The sequence below is a fragment of the Trachemys scripta genome, chromosome 8 (genome assembly GCF_013100865.1).
Source record: "Trachemys scripta elegans isolate TJP31775 chromosome 8, CAS_Tse_1.0, whole genome shotgun sequence".
Classification (NCBI taxonomy): domain Eukaryota; kingdom Metazoa; phylum Chordata; order Testudines; family Emydidae; genus Trachemys; species Trachemys scripta.
Window position 1 is genome coordinate 35,457,696 of NC_048305.1, and position 23,161 is coordinate 35,480,856.

The 23,161-nt window shown below is 47.3% G+C and overlaps 1 protein-coding gene across 2 annotated transcripts in view; it reads left to right on the forward strand.

Annotated features, from left to right (window-relative positions):
* PSD2 (pleckstrin and Sec7 domain containing 2) overlaps nucleotides 1-23,161 on the forward strand; it is a 171,226-nt gene that overhangs the window by 16,186 nt on the left and 131,879 nt on the right. The window contains exon 1 of one of the 2 annotated variants that reach the window (XM_034779780.1): nucleotides 8,401-8,762. The exons of the other annotated variant lie outside the window; for it this stretch is intronic. The gene's annotated coding sequence lies outside the window, so the exon portion shown is untranslated. Of the gene's footprint in view, nucleotides 1-8,400; nucleotides 8,763-23,161 lie in introns of those variants that run through there. 2 annotated transcript variants of the gene reach the window in all.

Consider the following 23,161-nt stretch of genomic DNA (forward strand, 5'->3'; position numbering starts at 1 on the left):
ATCCTCTCCCCTTCTCCAAAAGGCACCGCCTCCCACTTCTCTCTTCCCCTTTCTCTCTCCATCCATGCAGTCCAGTAGTAGCCCTAATGCTGTTAATGCTATAGGGGAGGAAATCACACTGCAGGCCATCTATTTTAAAGAAAGCATTAATTAGTTCTATCTCTCTAACCTTCTTCCAGAAACCTAGGGCCAGACTAACATATTTCTCATGTACCAATCCCTCAAGAAGAGTTGGCAGATTTGCATGAACCCCCCCCATACACTGGTTGTGGTGCCCCCCAATATGGAACAGCACCTTTCCATGTCTCAATGGTCTAAGCAGTTACTTAAACAGCTGCAGGGCAAATGTCCCAGGGCTCCCCTTAGCTGTAGTGAATAGCTGCTCTGGAGTGGAGGGAGGAATGCTCAGCAGGGTTGTGGGAAGTGGGTGCAGCCCTGGTGTTCCTACCAGCTCTCTTGGCCAACAGAAAGAGAACATTTGCAAGAGCTGACTCTGTGCTGCCCTGGCCTCTGCAGAGAGCCTCTCCCCACCCCTCTACACCCAGGGTACCCATATGACCAGAGAATATGTGACAGGGAAGCTGTGCTTTAATTGTGGTCACACTTGTCTCCCAATCTGGGTTGTAGCTCCTTGGGGAGGTTATTACTCCAAGCATGTGCCTGGTGGGGAAAGCCGGAGGATTCCCATAGCAGAGTAACCTTGGGAGGATGTGAATGCCAGCCAAGCACAGGCATCTCTGGGCACATTCCAAATTTTGCAACATTTTAGTTGCAAAAGCTAAGAAAACACTTTGACACAAATCCACGAAAGTGCTCAGGAGCCTAACTTCCATTGAAATCAATGGAATCAACAGAAGCTGGGCCAATAACAGCTATTACCTCACCCATCTTGTATCTCTGGTACCCTGGGACCAACATGGCGACAACGCCATTGCAAACACAGAAATCAATGAAGTTCTCTATGTATCTCTGGACTGGGCCTTCAGCATTCTGCAGTGCCCAGCACTACCTAGGGTGCCCACTAAGCATCATGAGCAGGAGATGGCTGGATAGTTCCCTACAACAGGATCTATGACTTTGCCTGGCAATTCAGGGGCTTGTGTTAGCGGGAGTTAGAACCCTTTATAAAGTTCCTGAGCAAGTTCTGCTGACTCCTTGTGGCAGGTGCAACTTGCTAACTACACGCGATCTAAGGGAGGTGAGCATGCCCCTCTGATCAGAGAATTAGGAGCAGAAACATGGAGATCCTGCAGGAAAACCTAAGAAGTTGCAGCCATGGTGCGAAAGCTTAGGCTGAGGTTTAGCTGCTGCTGCTGAGTTACCAATAAAATTAAACTCTAGGAAGGGGGTGTGACAGGTTGGATCACAGAAACCCCCCTGGGAGCTGCCACCCGATGTGCCAAGACTACTTTTATCCCTGTTTTCCCTGCCAGCTCAGGACTCCAGCACCCTGTCTTGCTGAGCTAGACACTCCCGTCTGCTCCAACACAGGCCGAGGGTTTGAATTACTTGCCCCAAAGCTGCAGGTTTACCTGAAAACAGCTCACAGAAGTGTGCTTGTCTTTAGCACTCAGATGCGCAACTCCCAATGGGGTCTAAACCCAAATAAATCTGTTTTACCCTGTATAAAACTTATGCAGGGTAAACTCATAAATTGTTCGCCCTCTATAACACTGATAGAGAGAGATGCACAGTTGTTTGCTCCCCCAGGTATTAATACATACTCTGAGTAAATTACTAAATAAAAAGTGATTTTATTAAATACAGACAGTAGGATTTAAGTGGTTCAAAGTAGTAACAGAACAAAGTAAGTCACCAAGCAAAATAAAATAAAATGTGCAAATCTATGTCTAATCAAACTAAATACAGATAATCTCACCCTTAGAGATGCTTCAGTAAGTTTTTTCCTCAGACTGGACACCTTCCAGGCCTGGGTACAATTCTTTCCCCTGGTACAGCTCTTGTTCCAGCTCAGGTGATAGCTAGGGGATTCTTCATGATGGCTCCTCTCTCTCTCTCTCTCTCTCTCTCTCTCTTTTCTGTTCCCACGCCTTTATATATCTTTTGCATAAGGCAGGAACCCTTTGTCCCTCTGGGTTTCCACCCCCGCTCACTGGAAAAGCACCAGTTTAAAGATGGATTCCAGTTCAGGTGACATGATCACATGTCACTGCAAGACTTTATTAGCCACTTGCCAGCACACACATATACAGGAAGACTCACAGGTAAAACAGAGCCATCTGCAGACAATGGTCCTGGTTAATGGGAGTCATCAAGATTCCAAACCACCATTAATGGCCCACACTTTGCATAATTACAATAGGCCCTCAGAGTTATATTTTATATTTCTAGTTTTAGATACAAGAGTGGTACATTTATACAAATCGGATGATATCACAAAGTAGATTATAAGCTTTGTAATGATACCTTACAAGAGACCTTTTGCATGAAGCATATTCCAGTTACATTATATTCACTTATTATCATGTTTTTATAAAACCATATAGACTGCACAACGTCACACCCTCCTCCTGAACTTACTGCCAGAGACTTGGACACTGACCATGGCGGAGGCAGTATACCTAACATTCCTGTGTCCCCCAAAAGGGAAAGAGACCCTGATCCAGCTGTAGGCTCACAGCTACCAGCTATGACAGACCTTTCGATGGCCAGCAAAATCCCCCCCCTCCTTCCCTCAGTTTGGGTGGTTTTATAAAACCATATAGACTGCACAACGTCACAGAGGGTAAGTTTGATATTATACAGTGGATCTAGACTGAGATTTTCAAAGCCAACTAGGGTGCTTAGCCAATCCCATTAACATCAATGGGTGCTGTGTGGCTCCAACCCCTAGTACTTCAACGGTTTTCAACCTCTTCCGTATCATAACCTCACATTGCAACAGAAAATCCCTTTCCCTCTCCAATCTAGCCATAAAGAAAGGGAAGGTAGCTATGACCCCTGAGACCTGTTTGCAACCCCCACAGATTCAGATACCATGCCCCAGTTGGCTTTGAAAACCTCAGCCATAGCCTTTGTTTAAGGCAAGGTGGAAAGGTCCCAAGCTCATGGTACAATACAAAAATGCTCTGAAGACCCCAGCTCTGGGCTCCATCTAGATGCCCAGCCTCTGCCCACACAACTGTTGCACCTGATTTCCAAAAAACACAGGCACCTGCAAAAGGGTTGAGAATCCCTAGCCACAAAGCACACAGAAACCTGGTGCGTGAAGTCGGACTTAGGCACCCACTTAGGTGGCTTTGAACCTTCTGGCCTGTGTTCATATCTTACTGTGTTCCTTCAGAAACCTCCTCACAGTCGGGTATTTCACCTGTTCCTGGAACCTGATAGGCAGAACTGCTGCCATTCGAACTCTTGCTGGCCTTAAAGTCAGTCCAGATTCCTGTAGTGTTCAATAGTGGAGTGTAACAGAAATAGAAGGCAGACAGCCCCAGAAGGTTTGTGACTGCCTGAGAACAACTGCTCTACCTGCAAAGAGCTGTCCTAGACCATCACGGTGGTGTGTGTTGGTCCAGGATTGAGATGGAGGGATCTGTGGATCAGAGTTTGTGAAAGGAGATCCACAAAAACTGGAAGCTGGACTGGAGTATCTGACACTGGGTCTAGAAGCTCAGAGGATCAGTGCTGCGAAGCCCAAGCCAGAGCTGTCAGTCATCCATGAGCCTTGTCTCACTGAGACTACCTGATGACTTCTGGAAGTAGGGGAGTCTGTGGAAATGTATTCATGAATCCTTGACTCCAGTCCATGATGGAGGCATCTGTCAGTGACCCTGTGATGTGGTGTATGTACCCATGAACCCAAGAGGTAAGGCAGGAGATAATGGAGGCACCAGAAGGTTGCTGATTACAGCTTGCTATAGAGGCTATCCCCTCAGAAGGGAGAGCACTGGCTGGAGGAAGCTTCTTCCTGGAAGAAGAGGCTCGGATGTGAGCAGACAGATGGGCCTTTGGGCTGTTTAGAATTCTTTCCATCTGCCCAAGGAGACAAGTTTCTGGTCAGTATAACACACCAAACTATGGCTGGGTTGAAGCAAGCTGGCCCTGTGATCTTACTACTGTTCGAGTTGGCACTAAGCCATCAATTACAAGTTTCTTCTTGCTTAGACTTAACCTGAAAGGAACTTGACTTAGCCTCTGTAGGGGAATGGGGGACCAGATGGACAGTGGCCATCTTGCTCAGAACCCCTGAGGATCCCAAATCTGTGATGATGAGGAGACAGACCAGCATGGTCTGCAGAAAATGCAAGTTCCAAGGCCTCCATCTCCATTCCCTGAACTGAAAAGCACCCTGATCCAACACAACTATTGGCAGAGCTGGCACCAGTGCAGAAGCAGCTGTCTTCATGCTAAGGCTGAGGTATCCCCAATGTTCTTCATCTCTGGAATAAAGCATCCAGATGAAGCACTGGCACTGTTGGCTGACAGAGCCTCAGCCCTGCCTCAAAGGACAAGAGATGGAGATAGCTCTGTTGCAATTTTTGCACCTGGAGGGAGGAGACAGCATAAGCTGAATTACACCGTGATATTGAGAAACATAAGAACGACCACACTGGGTCAGACCAGTGGTCCATCTAGCCCCGTATCCTGTCTTCTGACAGTGGCCAATGCTGGAGCTTCAGGGGGAATGAAGAGAACAGGGCAATTATTGAGTGATCCCCTGTCATCCAATCCCAGCATCTGGCAGGTAGAGGCTTAGCCATCTTGGCTAATAGCCATTGATAGACCTAACCTCCACAAACTTATCTAATTCTTTTTTAAACCTAGTTATACTTTTGGCCTTCACAACATCCCCTGGCAATAAGTTACACAGGTTGACTGTGCATAATGGGTGATACCTTTGCCCAGGTACAAAAGGCACGTAGCATATGGCTCATATACACACTGCTGGGGATGAAATACAGCATTTGAAGCTGATCTTGCTGTCTTCAGTCTTTTCACCTGCTTTGGCTGGGGGCATCCCATGATGATGTATCCAGCCAAAGCAGGGCCAGGAAGCTGCAACATGATGTACTAAGACAACAAAGCGACTACACTGTTATGATATGTCTGGTATAAAACCATTCATCGTAGAGATGGTTTGAAAAAATCCAAAACCAATTTTACGAAAAAATTCTAAATTTATTTTCATTCTGAAGAATTCAGAATGGAAATGGTTTTTGTTTTATTTCAAAATATATTGTGATTTCCAAATTCCCCTCCCCCCAAAAAATTGTATCTTAAACATCATTGAAATGGTTTTTGATAATTTTGCAATTGAAAAGTATTGATAACCACTATGATAACCTTTTTGATACAAACATTTTCAGAAAAAATACTTGGCAAGGACTCTTGTTGTGAGAAATGAACATTTTCATTTTTATGGGGCAAAATGGTTTTGAAAAAAGGCTGGGGGGGGGAATGAAAAACTGTGACCAGCTCAAATGAATATCTGTATTTTTATTAAGAGGAAAGTAAGCTAACTACTAACATATAATACAGGCAACAAGGTATCAGTGATGGATTAAGAGAAAAGACACCAAAAGATCCTTCCAATGACAGTGCTTGATCAACAGAAAGTGAAGCTTGTCTGGCCCCCGGCTCCTTTTAATCTAGCGGTCAGAATCTTTGTGTGCTTGAGGGTATGTGCACAGTCCCATTGCTGAGTGGATGGTTCCAAGCTCACGCATGTGATGTGAATGTACAACCTGTTGGCAGCTGCTGCTTCTAAGAAATGATTCCATCAGAGAGATGATTACCATTCAAATCCTGTTTACTGTTATGTTCACAGATTCCAAACAGAACTGCACCACAACAAACTCTCCAAGACCAAACTGCCTGTGCAATCAAACAGAATGTGTAAAACCATCTGTAATAGTGATATTTGGTAATGCCAAAAATATTACAGCATGTCCAGGGTACATGAACCTAACTAGTGTGGCTCTACCTGCAATTGGAGAAAAGTATAACTACTGTTAATTATTTGCCATAACTTACTAGGACAACTATGCAGCTCTCTACCATGGGTGGGAAGACATTTCTTCCTGACTCTAGCTGTTGATCAGTTCATTCCCTGAAGAACCAAGACTGATAGCCCTGGTTGTTATGCATCACAGCTAGCCTATGTATTCTGCTTAGAAACCAGAACCTCACTGTGTCATGCTGCAACATATCCCTCCATAGGACTGGCTGTACAGCAATTGGATTCTGGTACTTACCTTCAGACCCTAGCAGTGCAAAATACTGATGAATATTGATCATGGCTTCTTAAAGCATCTTACCCTGATAATTGGCTGATTACAAATTCATTAACATTGAGCAAAGATGAGCAGGTCTGATGTTCACCATAGTATAACTTGAATCTGAATTTTAGATGAGAAAACCTGGGGGAAGTTAAGAATTCCACACCTGAATTTGTCAGACTAATACTGGTCTTGCCCATTGCCATGATCTTTATTTAATATCTTTCTACAGCCCAGTAACCTTCATTCACACCCGCATTTGTTGGATAACTCATGAGTATAGCTGCAGGGTGGCTCATTACATGGTTCGTTACAGATACGAACCCTGGCAAACAACTCTGCCTGTTACACTATAGAGCTACTCCTTGGGGGGAAATATACAGCCGTGTTCTGCAATGATGCTGCAGGACACTACTGGTTGTAATGGTCTCACTGCAGTGTCTGGAGGTATTACTGTAGACTACTGCAGTATTTGTAGTAAGGGGCATTAGCGATCTTTCCCAGGTGTCCGGCTAGTGGATCTTGCCCACACGCTCAGGGTCCAACTGATCACCACATCTGGGGTTGGGAAGGAATTTTTCCCTGGGTAAGATTGGCAGAGACCCTGGGTTTAATTTTGCCTTCCTCTGTAGCATGGGGCATGGGACACTTACAGGTTTAAATTAGTGTAAATGGTGGATTCTCTGTAACTTGAAGCCTTTAAATCATGATTTGAGGACTTCAGTAACTCTGCCAGAGGTTCTGGGTCGATTACAGGAGTGGGTGGGTGAGTTTCTGTGGTCTGCAATGTGCAGGTCAGACTAGATGATCATGATGGTCCCTTCTGGCCTTAAAGTCTATGAGATCTAGTGCCATCCCTTAGGCTGCTGACAATACCTTGAATAGCCAAGAGAAGACTTTTGTATGGGCATGCTTCTTGTAGGGCAAGCTTTCCAGCAGGAATCTAGTGAAAGGTTCTTTATGCTCTGAGGCCTGGCATGAAGGCTACAATGAATCATGCAGTCATCATCTACACCAGACATCTATCACTGAGTAGGAGAGACAGAAATCAGGAGCTTTGCCCCCAAGATACAGGCCTCTGTCAGGATAGCTGATGGAGAAACTGCTTTGGCTGTGAGTAACAGAGCAGGCCTTTAGTCCTCTGTGGGCCTCCAGCCACTAGAATGTGCACATGCTCATTACGCTGCATATGAAAGGGTACAAAAGGCATGTTGGTACTCACACACGTACCTCGTTATTTCCTAGTGGTTGGGAGTGTGATCTAGGGTGTGATTTTGTGTTTCTCACCAGTGCTCGTGTTGCTTTCCCTGGTGAAAATGGTGACCTTCTGCCCTCTGGGCAAACACTGAGCATCCTTGCGAATTAGCCCCTCATTCTCTTGAGCTTTGCCCTTTTCCCAGTGGAGCCAGCTTTGCACCAAGATCCGATGTGCTCCTTCCAGAAGCTGCCCTATGTGTCTGGCTAGGGTTACCACTTTTGCTTGGACGTATTCCTGGAGGTTTCATCATATGACATAATCATTGATTAAATAATAATCTTTAATTTCTGGAGACTCCAGGAAAATTCTGGAGGCTTGGCAACCCTAGAAGAGACTCAAGATGCCATCAGAACAGGAAACAGAGTCCATTTTCCATGAACCCATTAAAACCCAAAGCCTAGGCTTCAGAGGCCTGCTCACGCTGGTAGGGAGAAACGTTGGAACATGGCTCCCCAAGCCATGAAGGGGGCTTCCTAGAAAAAGCTCCCTGGCAAGCCTGGCAGGGGGAAGGCCCTGTCTCGGGGGGCAGCAGCTGGGGATGGGAAGAGCACAGCCTAACACCAGATGGGAATGGAAAGAGCAAAGCAGGGTGCTGCTGATGGTACACAGCCCCTGGAAAGCTCCAGCAGGGGGAAGGATAGGGAGGCAGGTGGCAATAGGGGAGCGGGTAGGCCCTGTGAATGCATTCATCAGCCTTGCAAATTTTACCAAGGTTGTTGTTTGTTTATTTATTTATTTTTTACATTTCTTAAAGACAGCCTGTCTGTTTGGCAGGATTTTGCTAGCTCCAGTTTGAAGGTATTTGATTGGCTGGCCGATAGCAGATCTGTCCCTCTGGGCTTTGAGAAACCGTTGAATATTCTTAGCAGTTTGCTCACACTCCACTATAGTGAGTGTCTTCTAGCCGATTGCTTAGCTGCAATCTATTCCTCTAGGTTTATGTAGCAAGGTCTTTTCCTCCACCCTTTCATTGACTGCAATCACTCTCTGCCTCCCCTTTTAGTCTTATCTCTCCCCCCCTCCCCTTTCTGTCCCCTTTCCCTCCCATCCTTCCTTCTCGATCTCTAGCAATCTCTTGACACCTGAAGGAAAGCCTGGGAGGTGTGACCCACTGCAAGGGGGAAAAAAACCAATAAAAGGAAAGTCTAGGAAGGTATGGGGGATGGGGCAACTCCTTATGTGTAGCTGCTGATTATTTTGCATGGATTGGTGAGGAGAAAAGAGAGCTGCGTTGGGGGGGGAACTAAAAAAGGCTTATTGCTCCGGTAAGTGCAAGGACAATATACACTATTATCATTGTTGATCATTTACTTGATTCATCCCCATGGCATCTTATGTCCTATTTTGCTTGGTTAGGCATGGCAGCATCATTATTATTATTATTTATTTGATGTATCAGCTTTGTGCTTCAATGCTAGGGATCGAATTGTCTCACTTGGGGGGTGTGTGTGTGTGTGTGTGTGCGTCCGTCCATCCAGATGCCCATTCTCTGAATCTGCTTTCAGATATTTTCCAACTCTCAGCTGGGTGTCTGGACTGGGAATTTGGGGTGTAGTACTCGGACACATTACTCACCAAAAACAATTGATGAGAATTGTTATTGACTTCCAAATCATCTGCCCATTAAGAGGAACACATTAATTCTTCTGGTTATTTAAAATATCTGGACCATTTGAGAGTGGAACATGAAAATGGGACTATTTAATTACCTCCCTCATTTATAGGGCAAGTTTTCTTTACCAAGACTCTGACATATTCTGTACTATGTTTTATAACAAAGCTACATTTAAAGATCAGTTCAGCAGTGGTTATAGCATCCAAATTACACGGTTGTCATGGAGATGGTACAGAGAAGCTGAAGTGATAGGACTGCATCTGGACTATGGAGGGGCTTTACTGATCAGTGGGATTTTTTCTTACCTTCTGTCTTTTTGTCTTTGCTAGGTTAGAGTTCTCTTTTAATCTTGAATGATCCAGGACAGTATTGCAGAATTTTTACGTCTAGCATCCGGGAAGAATGTGTATTTAGCCCACTCTGCACTATATTATTATTTTAATTGTTATACTGGCATTTGTCTTGCTGGGGGGTTTTTTGGTGGGGCTTTTTGTATTTTTTTGGGGGGGTGGGGAAGGAGAAGACACAGGATAGTTTGCTGATCCTCGGCTAGGTGTGAAAGTACTTTCTAATGAGGTGCCTATAATGACTGCACTGTAATGGCATATTTCACATTTTTGGGACAAAGGGGAAATACTTTTTGACTTTAGCCATATTTGATTCCCCATCTCAGTTTTGAGAATGCAGAGATATCACCACCTGCCCATTTATAAACCAGATGATATGACATTTTTTTGCAACCGGTAAAGGGAATGTGTTGGCAACTGGAAAAAAAAATACATAATTTATGAGGAAGAAATTCTCCTGCCGAAGGCTAGCTAGAATACAAAGAGTATTTCTGTGGGAAAGGCATGTTGTATGTTACAGATGTGTATTTCTTTAGTGGTTTGGATTAAATCATACTATTGTGCTCTTCATTATTTTGTGAGTTAGGCCAGTTTTAGTCAATATTTAATCTGATCTCATTGTGTGCTCACACAATAAACGTATAATTTGGAGCCAGGGTGACTTACATCTACAAAATGCATTGAGAATACATGTGGCATTGTCTCCCTAAATACAATTTCACCCCTTTTTTTGTTCACTGTAGCCTATTGTGGTGATGTAAATAAAGTAAAATACATTGGTGGAAACAAGCCCATCAGAATGGCAATGTTTCTGTAATTATAATATCACCAAACATAGGGGAGGATTAATTGCTAGGATAAACAGAGATTTGTGGCTGTTGGATGATGGGGCATGGTGTTCCGGGCCTGCATTCTAGTAGCTGGTATTACAGCCTACATTCTCCACATCTGAGTGGATGATATTTTTAGCGAGAAAATGTAGCATATTATCATTAGGCATTTTATAAAAAAGAAACCCACATGTGTTTATCAATTTGTACATTACTGGGTACTTCAAAGTGTGCAGCTCAGTTAGGATTTTTGTGAACAAGATTTTTCCTACACAAGTCCAGAGAGAACAAGGGGAAAGTCTGAAAGTGGGAGCCTGAGCCCGGAGGGTATGTCTGGGGGACAGCTGAGCCACAAACTAAATGGTTCTCAGTTCAGCTGTTTTCCCCCCAAAAGTTAAGTACAGGTATAAATGGTGACCTCTTGTATTTTCCCCCTCAAAATCATTTTGAAGTGCAAAGTCCAGGGCCATGAGGTTCTGAAATGACATGGGAGTTCAGTCTTGCTGTCTCCATTCTTTGGATACTTTCTCCCCATATTAACCCTCTGCCCCAGCGATAACATTATCATCCCCTGGGGAAACTGAGGCACAGATTGGTGAAGTGACTTCCCCCAGGTCACACCACAATTAGTGATATTGCTGGGCAGAGATCCTCAGAGTCCAGTGTGCAAGTTTCCTGCTCTAACCGCTCGGCCATAAATATTGCAGAAGACACTTAACAAGTACTAAAGTGGCCCTGCTGCAAGGTGCAGCCTGTGGAATCATTACTGTGTTAAAAAAACCCATGGTATTTTTACTAAGAGTCCCAGTCACCGAGGTAAAGGTGGTGTTTCTACATTAAGGCTAAGCTTTTGGCTGCCAGTGGGAGGGGTGGGGAATATGTAGCCTTGCCCTATCCCCTTGGGTAGCCCAAGTAAAGATCAGCCTTTCGCCGGGGCTCTTTGGACAGCCCAGGTATGGACCTGCCAGAACTACAGTGCACCTGTGCAGGGGAGCACAGAGGCTGTTACTGAGATGCATTCCCCTGTCCAGGAGCAGCTCAGCTGGAAGTGGGTGGTAAAGGGAACGAAGACTCTGCCCTCCCGTTGCCGGTCCCTTGGGAGGTGTAGGCTGTCCCCTTTGAAGGGGTGTCTCCTCCCTCCTGCAGAAGCAGGGAGCTCCCCGGGGAACAGCGTGGTTTTCTGTCAGCCTTCCCTTTAGGCCCTGGCTGCATGTGACAACGTCGCCCTGAGCCGCCACTGAAATCTCTTTGTACAGAACAGGGAGCCGGCCAGAGTGAGGCGTCTGGCCAAAGCCATCTTCCCCATGTCCTGTCCAGCAGGAAGCCAGATCAGAGAATGTGTCCATTGCACTGGGGCCAGCATTGTGTCAGACTCAAAGACATTGCTTTGGGGAGCGAGGCCTGCAGAATCCCGTCCCCCCAGAGCCCGGGGGCTTTCCTGCCTAATTATCCCTGTCTCACATGCGCACATGCTTCGGAAAGCAGCTCCTCGCTCCTCCTGAGGAGATTTGAGAAGGTCACGGCTCTAGTTCAATACTAGAGGCTGGCTGCACACACGCTGTATTCTCCAGAACAACATTATGGGCCTCATGGCATCAGGACCTGCCTGGCTGGACAAGGGCAGACTGGGGAGAATGGGCCCAAATCTGGCGCAAAGAGCCTCTCCGCTCCCCCTGTGCAGGGGCCGGATGCAGTACGGCTGGGGTGTACAGCCACTCCTAGCTTTGCATTGGCACTAGCTTACCTTAAGGGAGCTGGCTGGTTAATTTGTCTGTCCGTCCCTCCCTGCACACGCTAGCCAGAAGAGCTGACTGAGCTCCTGCTGCCCCTGTTTTCAGGGTGGGGACACTGACACTGACAGACACTCATTTGTGTGGGTTGAGGAAAACCCCTCCTGGAGTTTCCACTGCCAGAGGGTCCAGATGCACCTCCACCACAAAGGTACCATCTAACCCATTAAGCACCATGCAAACAGTAAGTGTCAAACCCTCCCCCATGTGACAGTAACATGTCTGGTGGGCGGGGGGCTGAATATGGGCACTCGTGGGGCCAGATCCCCACCTGGTGCAAGTGGGTGCAACTCTGTTGAAGTCAATGAGGTTGGCTGATTCACACCAGCTGAGGTTGCTGCATAGAGAAGGAAGGCTTGGTGGTTAGGGAGATTCAGGATCAAATCCCTGCTCTGCTATGGACTTGCTGTGTGACCTTGGCTAAGTCACTTAGAACCTCAGGTCCCCACCTGTACAATAAAGATAACAGCCCAGGCCTGCCTCCCAGAGGTGTCGGAAGGAGAAATGGATTACAGATAGTGGGTTGCCTGGACTCCACAGTAATGGGGGCCAGATAAGCACAACAGATAAACAGGATCTGACCCATGAAATCTATTCTTCATCCTTCTGTTGGGGGAGTGAACTTTGTGCACCCCTCTTCCCATGGGCAGACAGGGACCTGGCCAAAGAAACTCTAGATCCCAAAGGATCTGCTGGAGGCCAGGGCAATCCCCATGGGAGCTCGGTCTCTGTGCTGCCTTCCTTGGCCCATTGGCAATACGGGTCCTGGAACAGCCATGCTGTGAGCAAGTCAGTACCACAGCTCAGCTCCCCTCAGGGCCATATCCAACATTGGCCAGAACTTCCTCTAGTCTCCAGTGAGCATGTTCCCAGAGCAGGTGGCCCTTCAGCAGGATAGGGGGAAAGAGGGTTGTATAAAACATCATTGCCTCCTGAGCCAGCAGGTTGGAGCCATTCCATGTCTCCCTGTTGCCAACTCCTGTGCTTTTAGTGCAAGTCTCACGATGTTTGATGCTTTTCTTAAAGCCCCAGCTTCTGGAGTCCTGTGATTGTGAGAGTCTCAGCTGCCATTTAAAAAAGTAAAGTCAGTTTCTAGCCCTCATGGTTGCAAGGAAAAGATGGAAGATATGAGCTCAACCCCAGAAGTCAAGAAAACAGACCCCCAAATTCATCGTCTTTAATATCTCCTGATTTTTAAGCCAGTGTCATGTTTCAGGAGTTTTGAATGCTTGGGGCTGGCCATACAGCATGTTACAGAGGATGAATTTTTCTTTTCACAAAGTGCAGCCAAACAAAATACTATGACCCTCCACGCTCCCAGAAAGTGAAAACCGAGAGAGAAGGAGACCAAGGCCTCTGATCTCACTGCAGGAGGCTCCATGTGCTTTTCAAAGGGAACAGATGGCAGCCAGGTGTCCCTGAGAATAAGACCACTTTCTATCAGAAGGAAGGATGGTTGAGTGGTTAAAGCACAGGCCTCGAAGTCATGAGTTACGGGCTCAGTTCTTGGGTCTGCCACTGACTTCCTGTGTGACTTTGGCCAACTCACTAAGGCCCACAGAGGTGTTCAGGCTCCTAACTTCCATGGAAATTGATGAGAGTTAGGACCTCAAATGCTTTTGTGGTGGATCTGGGCTTCAGTCTCTCTGTGTCTCAGTTCCCCAACTGTAAAATGGAAACAATACTTCCTACCTACCTGTGGTGCTTCAGTCACTGAGGTTTGCAGAGCACTCTGCAGTCCTCATGGGCAGGGCGCTGCAGAAAAGCAAACGACCTTTTAGTTCTGCCAATAGTTTAGCTGTGAGCCTGCACAGTGAAGCCACGGGGCTCCCAAGTGCCCCGCATTAACATCCTTCCCCATTGCTGGACCACCATCTGGTGAGGGAGCCTGTATCACAACGGGACAGGCCAGGCTGCTTTGCTCCTCTTCCCCTCAATACTTCCTTGCTGGTTTACAGGGCTTGGCTCCTGCTCTGTGGATAGCTCATGGTTGTGGGTTTTGTAACATCAGAGGTAACCCAGCCACTCATGGCGGGGGTGGGGGGGGTGTCTGTGTATATACTGTAGCTGTATTGGTTAAAATGCCTTAAAAATCTTCAGATTTATTTATTATCCTCCAAAGCCACTGTTCTTGTGGCCATCCATCCCGCGTGTCTCTGTTGCATGCTCGTGTGCAGCAGTAGTTATTTAGAAGTCTGTAAGTATTTACGGGAGGGGAGAGGGGGGATATATTAAATAATGGGCTCTTTAATCTGGCAAAGAAAGATCTAGCACAATCCAGTGGCTGGAAGCGGAAACTAGAGAAGTTCAGACTGGGAATAAGGTGTATGTTTTTTAACAGTGAGAGTAAATAAACCATTGGAACAAATTACCAAGGGTCATGGTAGATTGTCCATCACAGACAATTTTAAAATCAAGACTGGATGTTTGTCTCAAAGCTCTGATCTAGGGATTATTCTGGAGCAGGTCTCTGGCCTGTGCTACACAGATGGTCAGACTAGATGATCACGATGGTCCTGTCTGGCCTTGGAATCTACACATTTGGGTTCGTGACCAAATTCCAGGCCTGGGGCAGCACTGAGGGGCACATCAGTGGTGATCAACACCTCCAGGTAAGTCGTCTTTACTCCTTCTGCCTGCTCATCCCCCCTGCCCCACGCTCTCCCTGCCAGGGTTTCAGGTGAGTAACATTTAGGGAAGGGATGGAGCTTAAGCAAGGATGTCCGGGCGGTTCCTCCTCTGGGGCAACCCCAGCCATGGGTGCAGGCTGGCGCATTTCAAAGGCAAAGAGTTTGCTCTTCAGAAGCATCTTAATAAGTCCAAGTAGAAGCAAGTCTTGACTGGGGAGAGAGGTAGCTATATCGAGGGAAGAGGAAAGCTCCAGCAGAGCAGGGGAAGTGCTGCTCCCCTCCTGCCAGCCTACCCCTCAATGTGTTTGCCTCTTCCAAGCACCACCTCTCCCCTCACCCTTCTGTTCCTGGCTTGCCCTTCCTACCCATCCATTCCTTGTTCGTACTGTGTGCCTGAGGCTCCATCACACTCAGGCCCCGTTTGGCTGCTTCAGCAGCATGAAAGGTCCTTAAAGTGCATTTAAAGAGCCCCTAGGAAACCTCCCCTCCGCTACAAACTGGGATGTGGGCAGTCATGCCTAGTGGTTGGAGCAGGAGTCACAGGCCAGGAACAGCACTGAAGGTTAGACCCTGAGTCCGGGACCAGGAGTCAGAGCCCAGGGTCACACCTGAAGCCAGAAGCAGGCAAGGGAGAGGGTGGAAGCAGAGTAGAGCTGCAGAGGAACAAGGCAGGCTCAGGAGAGCTTGCAGCTGCAGGCATGTTGTGGCTCAGCTGGGCTCGTAGGCTGCCGGAGAGTGGGCAGGCGCAACTGCAAGTCCTCATTCCTGACACCTGCTGGGCCCTCCTTGGCTGGTTACAACTAGCTTAAGGGCTCTCTGCTGTCCCAGCTCCCAGCGAGTGGCAGATGGGGTGGATTGGGGTTGTGGCTACAGCACACCCACTATGGCTATTCTTGGCTTCTCAGAGACCGTAGGGGACCATGGGAAGCAGAGCATAAGTTAGAGCAGCCCCAAAGGTGCTCTAGCTTCCACTGGGGGCCAGGCACTCAAATCCAGGAACTCAAAACCTCCCCATGGTGGGGATGGAGTAACTGAGACTCAGGCCCTTTGTCTTCTGCCCCTCATTTCTTTCTGCCTCTCTGGGCTTCCACCTAGTGCTGTCCTGGCCTTGAAGAAGTTCAGGGAGGCAGCCCCCACTTGTTCCCACCCCTCTTCCCCAGAATGCCTGCTCTTCTCTCTCCCCACTGCCTCTCTCACCACTCTCTTCTTCCCCGTGAGTCTCTTCCTTAGAGTCTCCTCCTCTGCTCCAGCAGGGCTAGGGCAGCACAGTCTTCCCCACAGTGAGTCATGGTGCGGATGCCCAATGGCTCCCCCTGCAAAAAGTAGGCCTCTGTCCCCCCTGCTCTGCTGGTGACATTCTCCGTCTGCCACTGAAAACAATTCAGCAGAGCCTGGACAGGCTGGAGCTCTACAGTAACCATGGTTGCAGGCTGCAAGTGGCCTATGGGCTGTATAACACTCCCTGGTGTGCTCTTCGATAAGGCTGAATGGTACCTCTATGAACTCCAAAAGGGAGTTCCGAGCACATGTGCAATGCAGAGCCATGTGCACTGCTGAGCGGCAAGGAGGTGCTTACCCTAAATTATTTCCATGCCACGCTGCGCACAAAGTGTGATTCGAATAGGACCCCTGCATGTGTCCGCGTGAGAGTTGACTGCACACACCTTTGCTCCTCCATCCCATAAGGCTGGCTGCTGCTGTCATGTAGCCAGGGGGAAGCTGGGACCACTGTAGGAGATTGCAGCAAAGACTGGCTGCAAAGCCAAGGGATGGAGCTCAGGCTACTGAGCAACCTTGCCAGGAGTTCCAAGGGCTGATAAAATGGGGCACAGTAGCAAGGAAGGAGTTCTGGGAACAACCCCCGGAACAGCTGACTGCGTGTAGCAGGGCGTTAGCAGTACTGCCACCTGTAATGATTTTTTTTGGCATGTCTCATGATATTTGAAAATTTTCATCAAGCCCCAGCTCCTGGAGTCATGGGCTTATTTGAGAATCTCAACGTCCACTTAAAAGAAAAAAAGGAATTTTCTCGCCTCATGGTTGCAGACCAAACCTGTGAAAATGTGGCATGAACGTGCCCTAAAGGTTCAGAAGCCGGACAGCAAATAAAATGATCCCCAGATCTATTATTTTGCAACTCTTGTGATTTTTAAACCATCTCGTAACGTTGGTGGCCCTGTCTCGTGATTGGTGAACGCTTGGGGCTGGCAGCACTCTGTTGGGTTATAGCGCCCTGCACAGCGAAGCCGCCAGCTCTCCTGGATCACTCTTGCCATCAGGTCAGCTGGGCCCTATTCCCTCCAGCCCAGGAATACAAAAGGTCTAATGCCGCTGATTCAGCCTGGCATTGGTGCTAGGCTGTCCCTATGATCAAGATAGAGGTGCAATATATCTAGGTTTCTAGAATGCCCTGGGCATTCCCCCAAGCACCCTATGCCAATCCCTCAAGGCTTCTTTGCCAAGGCCTCCTGCAGACTAGAGCCAGCGACCCCTGCTCCACAGCTCCAGGGAAATTCCCTGGTGAAGGGATGAGCCATGTCCTTGTTTTGTGGTGTCCCTGTGCTGGTATAGCCCACACAGAGGGGCACAGGATAAGCACAAATCGGGCCCTGAGTGTGTCTGTGAAGCAGAGGGAATTAGCAGCAGGGAGGGAAGGGCCTGCAGCCAAACTTGGGAGAATGCTTGATTTGAGGTTTGTGTTTGTCAGCTCAATTAACTATAAAGCCTCCTCTCCCGCCCCCCCCATCCCCTCAGCAGGGGCTAAGTTTGCACCAGCCCCAACCTGTGTGGTTGTTAGGAGCCGGGAGGGAACATGTTTCAGTGTAACAGTTCCTGATGCCCTCAGGAGCAGCCACATATGCCCATGGAGCTCCTCTGATTATCAGCATTGTGTACTGCCTCTGAACTCAGTCAGGGACCAGCCACTACTGGGGGAATTACAGGGGGGAGCGGTGGTAGCGAGATGGAGGCTAGGGTTGCCACTTTTTATTTGCACAAAAACGAACAACCTGACCTTGACCCTGCCCCGCCCTGAGGTTGCACCTCTGTCCCGCCCCTTCCCTGAGGCCTTACCCCAGCTCACTCCAATCCCCATCCTCGCTCACTCATTCATTTTCACTGGGCTGGGACAGGGGGTTGGAGTGCAGGAGGGGGTGAGGGCTCTGGGGTGAGGCTAGAAATGAGGGGTTCAGAGTGCAGGAGGGGGCTCCAGGCTGGGGCGGGGGGTTGGGGTGTGGGAGGGGGTACAGGCTATGGGGGGGGGCTCGGGGGGGGGGGTTACGGTGGAGGGGGGGGGCTCGGGGGGGGGGCAGAGGGTTTTGGAGTGCAGGAGGGGGTGCGGGAGGACGTTCTGGGCTCAAGTTTGGGTACAGCCCCCCGTCTTCTTGGAGACTAGAGACTGAGTGCCATGGATTACGAGGCCCCACTGGCTCGAGTTAACAGAGAAAAGCCCAGCTCTCCACTCCACGAGGAAAGGGTTTGGAGGGCAGAGCCTCCAGGGCAGCCTGCCCTGCTGCCCCTTGCACATACCCCAGGTCGTTATGCAGCCTGAAGCCTGCTCTATAATCCACTGAGGACAGGTTACCCTCTAGTGCCCCCCGAGAACATGGCAGTATGGAGTACTTTTTCACCCACTATCCTTTGCCTATCTGTAGACAGCTCTCTGCTCCTACTGCGCAGCTCTCCGGGGGAGGGGGGCAGGGAGCCCCATTACTTTGTGCATGTTCTGTGAGCCCCACTAGCCAATCCGTGTCCTCCGTTCATGGACTGCCCAATGAGAGCTCAGGAAGGCAGGGGTGGCCCGGTGGAAGGGATGCTGCTGGTTGGCTGGCCAGGAGGGTATACACAATGCCAGGGATTCAGCTATTTGTATTCTCTGGGACAGTGGAGCTGCAGGAGCAGGCGCTTTAGTTAATTAGATTACGAGACCCCACAGGCTTCTGAGTCATAAAAAAAAATGAAATGATTTTTGTAATTGAGGATGGGGTTTCTGCCAAGAGATGCTTTAATGAGCATTTAGGTTTTCTCTCTTAGCTTAGCGTGAGTAGGTATGGACCGCTATCACAGCCACCGTGTGCTGAAGGCTGGTAGGTTGCAGGAGACGCTATTTACTTCTGATGCGATCTCTATCCATTGCCCCTTTCATCGAAAAGCCTCCACATCCCTTTCAAATGTTAGCACTCCATTCCTCACCATTGCCCCACGAGGTGCCCATCTCCAGTGTGCAGATGGGGAAATTGAGGCACAAAACAGTTTAAGGACAGATTCTGGCCCTTCTAAGCTGTTCCATCACATATAGGGGCTGTTAATGCACCACAACTAGCTTGTAAATTCCCCCAAGTGCAGCACGCTGATGCCCCCCTCCTAATCCCCAGGATAGGGAACAGGCTGAGGGAAGGAGGTAGATGAATAGTACTGTGTGGATTCTGGCCTGCTTCACAGCCCATAGGCTGGCTTCGATGGATTGCCATAAATTAGAAGAGTCGCCTGCTCCTCTGACTTACATCTGGTGTTATTTTGGAGCAGCCCAGATTCTGAAGGATCAAATGGTCGTGTAAAGCCACTTTCCTCCCTCCCCAGCTTGGTCGGGCTGGAGGCGCTGCCCAGAATGCCAGCCTGCCTGTCTTGTGGAGGACCCAGAGTCAGCTGTTGGTAGCGGTGGGTTTAGAAGGTGGTGGTTTCCAGCTCCCAGCACGGTGCTTGGTTGCCTAGAGATGCCCTAGCAGTGGAATGACATTGCATTGGGACACTCTCCAGAACTAAAGTTTATTGCTTATAATAACCTGCTAAGGGCTCTCCAGTTGGGCATCCAAAAGTCGATGATCTTAATGGTCCCTTCTGATGTTAAAATCTAGGATCTATGAAAATCAGAGGCCACTTTGCAAAACATTTACTGAGGCACTGAGAAAGGATGGAGGGACTTATCCTTTTCCTCCTAGAGATTCTGCCATGGTCATATCCCCAGCTGAAGCCTCCCAAAGCGTTTCTCCCCTTTACTTCTCCTGCTCATGCTCTCCCTGACCCTGTCATCAGCAATCACCACTCATTAACTTTGAAAGATTCATAAGAATCTCCTTCGCAATGCTGGATTTTGGCATGATTTCTACTAACATCAAGAACAAAGGTGGTCTTGAGCCTGGTTAAGGAACAATTAATTTGTCACTGGGGTCTGGGCAACTTTCAGAGTAGCAGCATGTGGCTGGGTCAGATTGGCCTGGAGCTTGATTTCAATGCCACGTGCTCATGATCATGCTATTTCAGTTCCTGTTGGCTCCGGCTTTAATGTTAGCTAGAGCTGTCAGCTTTCGTTGGGAGTCAGAGAATGACCTCATCTTTTCTAGCTCCTGCAGGGAGCTCCATTAAATAAACATGTCTTGATCTTTTTTCAGTTTTTTAAAAAAAGTTAATTTAGCACTGGTGAAAGGTACCAGGCTGAGAATGCTGAAGGACAAGGCCTCTCATTCATCCACAGAACACGTCTAGCACAGGGCCGCCCAGAAGATTCAGGGGGTCTGGGGCAAAGCAATTTCAGAGGCCCCTTTCATTAAAAAAAGTTGCAATACTATAGAATACTATATTCTCATGGGGGGCCCTGTGGGGCCCGGGGCAAATTGCCCCACTTGCCCCCCCTCTAGGCGGCCCTGGTCTAGCACAGGCAGCACCAGAGGGAGGTTCCTCCCCACACTTAGTCAGCAGGACCCAGTCTTGGTGCAGAACAGACCATCCCAGTGGTGCAAGACAGGCATTTACTCTCCATGTCCATTCAGTCCTTGGTCAGTCTCTGATGCATCTGCCAATAAGGAGGCTGAGTAGAGCCCTCTAGAAAGCCGTCTGAGACCATTGTCTTATTTCATGCTGGCTCTCCAACAGCTCTCAGGTGGTGGTGCCCATTCTGGACTGGATTCAAACCAGCTGTAGAGGTGGTAGACTCATTAGCCTATCAGAAATCCCCTAAATTACCCAGCCATAAGTTTTAAGATGGTCACATGTTCATCGAGGGTATATTTATAACTAGGTTAGGAAGGGTTAATAAATGATTAATAGATGTTTTAAAAAGAGTTAATCAATTATCATACAGTCCCACAGGTCAACAGATTGTTGATAACTATGGCTTATAACTGTCTATCATGCTTTCTGTTGATGTGCTTATAACCACCTGTCTGTGACATGCTGATCATATCTATCCTTTAGTAAACCTTTATAAATTGGTTATAAATGTGCCTTTAATATAATGGGTGACCTTTAAGATTATACATTCTTTTGAGCCAATCTTGTGGTCTCAAGGGATTTTACTCTTTGTCTTCATCTTGATGGCTGCACTGCCTCTTAGCTTGTCCAGAAACTTTCAGTGGATGTCAACTTCTGATGGGAAAGAGCCTTTTTAGAAGATTGTCTCATTAATTCCAGAACAGTATCCCTGATTTTCTCAGTTAATGGCCCCTAGTCTCTGGAACTCACTCCTCCCTGTTGGTCCTGCAGAGCCTGAGTTTGTTGTGTCACTACAAGATACATGACCACGGTAATTTACTTAGTTTCCACTCAGAGGAGTGACTTTGGATTTCTTTGTGTTGGAGCTGGAGGCGGTCTCTCTTAGTGTATGTTTACAATTATTGGGGTTCTCATCTGTTCCATGCATTAAATAATGTGCTAGGGGCATTTTATAAATTAAACAATTCATCCATTAAATACGTATGGCCTGCTCTTGTGTAGTAACTTACATGAAGGCAAAGCTGGTCCAACCCACTGCCATGTTAGAATGGAACGACATGGACATTGCAAAAGTGCCAGCACTGTGCATTCAAAAATCTTGAGTCAAGCCCCAAAATCATGAGAGCTTAACAATAAAAGTTAAGTTCTTTTTATTTTATTTTATTAAGTTCTTTTGAAACTTTGAGGTTTTCCCAAGCTTATTTCTGCAACTACTTTTTTTTTTTTAATGAAAGCTGTGATTCTAGTGCATTCACGTGACTCCAAGGAGTTGGGGTTTAAAAAAAAAAAGCCCAAATATCACGAGATTTGTGATAAAATCATGAGAGTTGGCAACACTGCATTACCCAGGTCTAAAAGACTACATAAGGTATAAGGCAGGAGAATTGGACTCGTAGTAGGGCTAGACAGAAAACACAAATTCCATTCCTTGAAAAATGTCGAGTTTTCACATCATCCCACATCAGAACGAAACCCAGAGCTTTTGAAACTTCTTGCAAAAAAAGAGGGCCTCACCCTAAAATAGCCAAATGTCTACAGTACAGTTGCTACAGCGGCATAGTTACAGTGCTGAAGCTGTGCCGCTCTAGTGCCACGGTGTAGATGCTTCCTACGCTGGCAGGAGGAGTTTTTTCATTGGTGTTGTTAATCCACCTTTCTGAGAGGTGGCAGCTAAGTCGATGAAAGAATTCTTCTACTGACCTAGCTGCATCTACAGCCAGGGGTTGGTCGACCTAGCCATGGTACTCAGGGTGGAAAATTTTTCATAGTCCTGAGTGACATAACTAGGTTGAACTAATTTTTAAGTGTCAATTAGGCCCAATAGTCTAGTGACTAGGGCTCTAAGCTGGGATGGTGGCTAGGGAACTGACTTGGCATGTGGAAAACCCAGGTTCAAGTCTTTGCTCTAAATCAGACAGAGCAACTCCTTGAACCTGGGTCTCCTACATATTAGGCGAATGCCCTAATTGGCTATTCAGGAGGCCTCTGGTATTGACCAGAAAGTCCATCCTGGAATGGGGATTCCCTCCTGGCAGAAGTTTAATCAAAACAATACATTTCTGCAAACAGTTTTGGTTTCGACAGACAGGCATTCTCTGATGACAAATATTTAGTCAAAGAATTCCCAACCAATTCTATTTCATAGTATCAAAGTTTCAGCAAATTGTAAGAACCATATCTATGTCTTTGTCCATTCTAGGAAGTTGTACTGCTTTATCGATATGTGGTATAAGAACATATATAAAATAGAACAGAATCGGTAAAGTAAAGCAGTACATCCCCTCCAGTCTGGACAAGGTTGTTTCAGTCTAAATGTGCTTTATAGTAGTAAGGCTATTCCCCTATAAAAGGGGAATAAGCTATACTCATAGAATGCACCCTAGGAGTTGTATCAGTATAAATTTATCACACCCCTAATCTAGAAATATCACACCTCTAACAGACAGAGTTATACCCGTACAACTGTCACATGTAGACTAAACTTTAGTCTGTACCAGAGTATCTCAAAATTTCTCGTTCAAAATTTTTGTTTTGTTTTGTTTTGATGAAATCTGGCCATTTTTCAAAGGCTGAATGGGGGATTTTTTTGTTTGTTTTCAGTTTTTGTTTTTTTGCTCACTGTTTTGGATTTCCCAATTTTGTTTCCTTATTGCCAATTTTGATTTGTTGGCTTAGTCACATGGTGGGAGTGTTCTCAATAAAAACAGCTCTGAAAAGAAAAATTCTGCTGGCAACTTTTTAAAAA